Raw genomic sequence first — 6,162 nt, 5'->3', positions numbered from 1 at the left:
TCTCTGTGCAACCTCAGTGTAATAAAGCAGCGCTGTGAGAAGGCAGAGCTAATGAAGCCGTGGATGCATTCATCATATTTACAGACGACTGGGGCTAATCCACTTTATTAATGATTAACAGAAAAACCCTCATCCATCTGTCCATCCATCTACCTTACCTCCCACAGTCAGCTGGCCCTTTATACGGGGTTAAATACACATAAAACATGTGGGTTTAAGTCACACTCAATTCAATTCATCTGATCTTCATTTGTCTGAAAGCTGAATCTTGAAATGAATGTAACTGTGTGGCACTAGCAGAGTTAATTTAAAGCTTCTATTCTCAAATAAAAAAAATCTGCATAAACTTCTAGAGCTGCAGATTATTATTTTTGTTGCTGTATCAGCTGAAGTGTATTTAAGTTTTTTTTACGACCCATTTGTAGGTAAATACAGGTTTTTCCATTAATTAACGCCCTGTACCTAAATACAACAGAACTACCACATGACCATCATTAGTAACATCTGTGTTTACATTTTATTTCATGCTGAAATGGTTGTGGCACAATAGGTATATTAGTTGCTTTTACATTCCTTTATTTATTTCTGCGTCAGTTACAGAAGTAAACTGTGAGAATATAGTGGGGGGGAAAGTGTAAATTACAATCTACTAACAATACAATCACAAATCAATCATATTTTAAAATATCAAAGCCGATAAAAATAAACAAACAACAAAAACAGCTGCAACTATGTAATATTTGGTCATTTGCTAGATCGTTGCCAAATAATCTTGCTTCATCCTAATCAATTAATCCACTAATTTATACCACAACACTGAAAATAATACAACAAAGGTTAAAAAAAAACCCATCATGATTAAACACATGTCATATTTATTAAGTTTATAGTTTTGCTCGCTTTTGTAAGTGTTACTCTAGAAAAGGGAAGATATCCTTTAAACTGTTAAGCTTTCAGTCTAAAAGTTATTTTCTTCTTACTTTTTATTGATCCCACTTTTTAAGATGACTTTAATCTTTAGTTACACTGTTCACTGATGTTCCCACATAGATAACAATATTTATGTACAGTATATACTGGTCTAGACTGCTTGAGCACTGGAGCAGACACATTAAGTATGGAACTTGGAGGTCCTCCACCAGCACATATTGACCCTCAGCTATTTCCATAGTTTCTAGTGAATTTTATACCTTTATTCATTCACAATGCTTGAAATCCTCAGCATGCAGAAGTCATCCAAATAACTGTGGCTCTGGATAATGTAAAAATAAACTTACAGACAACATCATTAGTTACTTCTGTTTATCTGCTCATTGAGATGAATATCTAATCAGCCAGTCACATTGCAGCAACTCAACTCATTTAGGTACGGCATGCAAGAAAGAAAGAAAGAAAGTTGATTTCAGTGATTTTGAGTGTGACACGGTTGACGGTGGGTGCCTCACAGACTGGTCTGAGTATATCAGAAACTGCTGATCTACTGGAATTTGCTCAAGCAGACATATCTACGGTTTACAGAGAATGAATTAAAAGAAAATATTCAGTGAGCTGGGAGAAAATGACTTGTACATGTCGGAGGTGAGAGGAGATGGATCAGACTGCTGTCAATTGTAACAGATATCCACTCATTGCAGCCAAAGAATGCAGAAGAGCATTCAAAAAACAACCAAAAAACACACTTATTAAAACACTTATTATGATATGTGTCCACCTTACTCCTTATTGTAATTATGTTTAGATTTTTATTTACGGAACTCTTTTATTTTATTTGTTGTGTCCTGTTCTTTGTATCCTTCTTTTTTTTCTAACTCACTGAGTCCTTTTATTGAGATTGTCTACTTTATTTAAACTAGGCCTTTTTAAATCATAGGCTGGCCTTCCACATTTTGGGATAAATAAAGTTGTTCTTGTATTATTGATGTAAAAAAAGAAGTAGAAGAAGAGCAAAACAAACAAAATAAAACATTACAACATAAGTAGTCTCCTCCTGGATTTATTAGGACGGTCAAATGTGTGCGTTTTAAATACTCGTCGAGATATGTCCCCTCCCCTCTATTGTTTATATGAGCAGGGAGTTGATGGTACCTGTTGCATAAGTATCTCGTACTTCAGGCCGCCATGTTTTTACAGATTTTACCTGGAGCACGAGACAGACGGCAGCAGCAGGAAATGAGATCAGCCACGTGCTCTCGGCCTGGACCGTCCTTACACATCTGAGGCAGGACAGAAGGTAGAAAAGAGACTTCAAGGTGAGCCAGGGAACTGCAGTCACACAGGTGTTACCAGCTAACCAGTACTCTTAGTCACGGAGGGCTCATTAGGGATCAGAGCCAGCACAAGGAAGGCGTTAGACGCAGCTGTGAGGGTAGCTTAGCATAGTTAGCTCTGTGCTACTTCTACTGAAGCTAACTCCTTTTCATGAAACACTCTGCTCACTTTCCGTTTACCGAAACGCTTACCCATCCTGCAGGTGTAGGCAAATAACAGTTTGTCAGATTCTGTATTCAATAATTGCATTTTTATTAAAGGTTTATATGCACTACATCGCGAAAATCTAAACTAGCCGCGGTATATGTGATATTAAAAAAATAAAATGAAAAGGTTGTGTCTGGATAAAAAAAAAAAATTCTTTCTCTGCTATAAACTATTTATTGTCATAAAAGGCTTTTATTTACTACTACTACTACTACTACTATTAGTATTAGTATTAGTAGTAGTAGTATGAAACCGTTGTGGGAAGACCGCTTGGATTAAGGGACTCCCTTAGTCCAAGCGGTCTTTCCTCCCTTAAAGGGAGGCCTCTTTCTATATAGCTTTTTGCTATAGAAAAAAAAAAGATTTTTTTCCCACAAAAAGAAATAATATTTTTAATGGATGGAAAGCTAGTGTGGGGAAGTCAACATCTGCCAAAGTGGGGAAAAACAGAAATTTAAACCTGCCAAGAGCCCAAAAATCTCACTCTACAGCCATCATTTACCCTTGGACCCTTCTTGTTGAACAAATGACTCGGGAGGGGGAAAAAGCAGGAACAATTTTACAATTTTAAGACTGGGGAAACAAAAATTTGCAGATACTATATATTTTTTATCAGCTAAGCTACCTCTTAAAATGATTTAATAATTTTAAATTATTTTCTTTTTAAAATACTCACCCACATCTTCACCATGTTATCATCCTCATCCTTTGATCAGTGTCCCTGACTGCCTGTGTTTTTAAGTACTTATAAATGAGGGGTCGGCAACCTGTGGCACACAAAGGGTTAACTGATGGCACGACCATAGCTGGACTGGCCATTGGGCATTTGCTCGGTGGCCGATGATATATATATTTTTTGTAACGGTATAAACAATGAGAGGTGGTGGATTGGCCAGATGCTGGCCGGTGTGTAAAAATAACTCAGTTGTTTGGTGGTGGCTATGGCGTAGCTTCCACAGATTCAGTAAAATTAACAAGTGGTGGAGGCCAGCAGGTGGATGAGGAAAGGGGAGGCAGGAGGAGGAGAGACTCGAGGCGGCCGCTGGTCTGAGTGTCAGGTGAACTGAACTTCAGGTAAGAAGTTATGACCTGCAGTCTATGTGGGTCAGATATAAACCAAGTTTAGGTGGAGTTTATTTTCGTTGTCTTGACTTTTTACAGTCCGTTACAATAACTCGTACTGTGTACTAGCTAGCATGACGGAGTTTCTATACAGCTGGGTGGGTGCTATGATGTTACTGATAGTGAACTTTATTTTATTCATAAGGTTAGTTAGTAGCGTTGCCAAGCATCCAGTAAAAAGATGGAATCATCTCGTATTCAGAGAAATTATTACGCGTTTCGTGTTGAGCTGAGAAGGGACGCAGTTTGTCTAGGATGGAAAAAGACACAAAGGTGGGTTTATTCTGTCGTTACGCTGCACAGCTGCCTCTCCTCCTCTCATCCTCTCCCCTTCCCTCTCCTGTTGCTACTTCAATCATGAAACTGATCAATGATCAGCTGATCGGCTTTTCTCTCTTGTTTGTTTATCGCCCACTTTGCGCCAGAAAGAGGAAACCAGCGGATGTCGCGCTAAACAAAAGCAGCACGTTTAAGCTTGATCAGCTGTTGTTAGAATTTATTTAATATTAATTTCTAGTATCAGCTGATGTTTGCTGGAGCCACAGCTGTAAAAAAGCTGCTGGTCATGATATCGGTTTGGTTATCTGGTGAGAGGGAAACATGAAGATGAAACCACGAGATGTCCTTACTGAATCATCAGAGCTGTGTGGTGATGGAGAAACAGGTTTACCTTTTAGGTGACATGAATGAGTTGAAGGGAAGTTATGAACTGTTGCTGAGAGACAAATAACACCAGGATCCTTTTTTATGTAGCAGACAGCTGGTAACTGTGCAGGGGCGGGTCTAGCAAAGTTTTGCCAGGAGGGCCAGGTAGGGCATTAACAGGGAGAGGGGGGCACAAAGAAATACTTTCTTTTTCTAATTTAAAATGTCTGGCTGTTATTAAATAATTATCTAAATCTTACAACCAAAGTTTTTATCTGATGTAAAATGTATAGAAATCATACATATACCAACAAGACAGCGTACATCACTGTCACAACAGCGTTTGTTTTCATTCAAAGACTTTATGGCTTTAATACCTGGTGGGCTGGTCTCTAGTCAAAATGCCCGGGCTGTTTTTTTGTCCCAGTCCAGCCCTGGGCACGACACGCAGTGAATTAATCTGAGAAAGTGCATCAAAAAATAAATGGCCGCGCCAGCGGTGCACATCGCAAATCAGCTCGCATAGACACATAAGTTGTGGCTCTTCTTAATGACGGTATCTTAGCTAACAACCCCAACTACCAGATTCAACTTGTAATCAGCTAAAAATAACTTCACCTACTGGTAAGAGGGACGTTGTTAGCTTTCCACATTCTGACACTTCAAAAGCTTCAGGAGCTGTTCGCTCAGCACAGCATCAGCACCACGGAGACACACGGATACGTCCGTAGACTCGAGTAGGGCTGTTCGATATAACGATATATATCGGATGAGGATATAAAAACGTCTATCGTTTCATTTTACGCTATCGTTTGTTTCGTGGTGTCGCAAAATAAACTGTTTACGGCAATATTTTTTCATCGTTTTGATGGTCACTGTAGTGGCTATATTAATTTCTTAAAGTTCTCTCTTTCTTTTATATTTAATATAACCACACTACAGACGGACAAGCTCCTGTTTTTATGCGTTGTCGTTAGCAACAGCGACGGTAACACCTTCGCATGTCCGCTTGTTTATGTTCCACATAAACCTTTCACAATAAAGCTCAAGATCCTGTTGAGACTTTTCAAAATAAACTGAATCACATGAAAGTGCAGATTATTTACGGATGAGAAGTAAAAAAGAGCCGCCTGGGCCCTGTTTCAGAAAGCCGGTTTAGTGCAAACTCTGAGTAAGTATACCCTGAGTTAACGAAAACTCTGGGTTTTCGGTTTCACAAAGCGAGTTTAGATTAATTCTGAGTGAGTCACTATGACGACACACTCCGTGAAGCTAACCTGCCCCCTCGCAGGTTTACTTCAACTAACCCTGACCTTCTCCGCCTCTTTGTCAGAAACCTGACTGTAGGAAGTGTCAGACATGGCGTGCCCCTTCCTTGAAGAGCCAGTAGATCGTGAAGCCCAAATTCTCCGCAGAGCTCTCCGCCGGGAGAGAGTGATTAGAGCGCGTTCGGACATTTTATCATTTCCTGATGATTTCCTGTGTGAACGTTACCGTTTTTCAGCACAATCTATAATTTATTTGAATAACCTCCTCAGGCCTAATATTGCTCATGTGACACATCGCGGACATGCTCTCAGTTCTGTACATATTATTTGTATTGCACTTCGGTTTTTTGCAAACGGGAGCTTTCTGTATAATATTGGTGACGCTGAGCACGTTTCCAAGGCTACCGTCTGTCGGGCAGCCAGGAATGTTACATTTGCACTGAAACGTCTCCTGTACTCGTTTGTGGTGTTCCCCGGTCATAGACCCACAAGATTTATCAAAGAGGGATTCTACAAAATTGCAGGTATCAGGATGACCAAAACTTAATTCATGATGTGGTGATACTTGAACTACTACTTAAATTTTACATTTATTCCCACGGTTCCCAGGCGTGATTGGCTGTATAGATGGCACTCACATTCCAATCATTGC

At 39.6% G+C, this 6,162-nt stretch overlaps 1 protein-coding gene across 1 annotated transcript in view; it reads left to right on the top strand.

Annotated features, from left to right (window-relative positions):
• The first annotated feature begins 2,058 nt into the window (after nucleotides 1-2,058).
• Nucleotides 2,059-6,162, top strand: part of tdrd15 (tudor domain containing 15) — a 15,371-nt gene continuing 11,267 nt past the window's right edge. Inside the window, exon 1 of the mRNA XM_086264927.1 lies at nucleotides 2,059-2,249. The gene's annotated coding sequence lies outside the window, so the exon portion shown is untranslated. The remainder of the gene's footprint in view (nucleotides 2,250-6,162) is intronic.

The sequence above is a fragment of the Aulonocara sp. 'chitande type north' Nkhata Bay genome, linkage group LG15 (assembly GCF_057382095.1).
Source record: "Aulonocara sp. 'chitande type north' Nkhata Bay isolate Kocher_YH1m ecotype deep benthic linkage group LG15, A_spYH_male_GT1.1, whole genome shotgun sequence".
Taxonomy (NCBI): Eukaryota; Metazoa; Chordata; class Actinopteri; order Cichliformes; family Cichlidae; genus Aulonocara; species Aulonocara sp. 'chitande type north' Nkhata Bay.
Note: the sequence above shows the minus strand (reverse complement) of the source record. Positions and strands in the feature narration are given on the sequence as shown.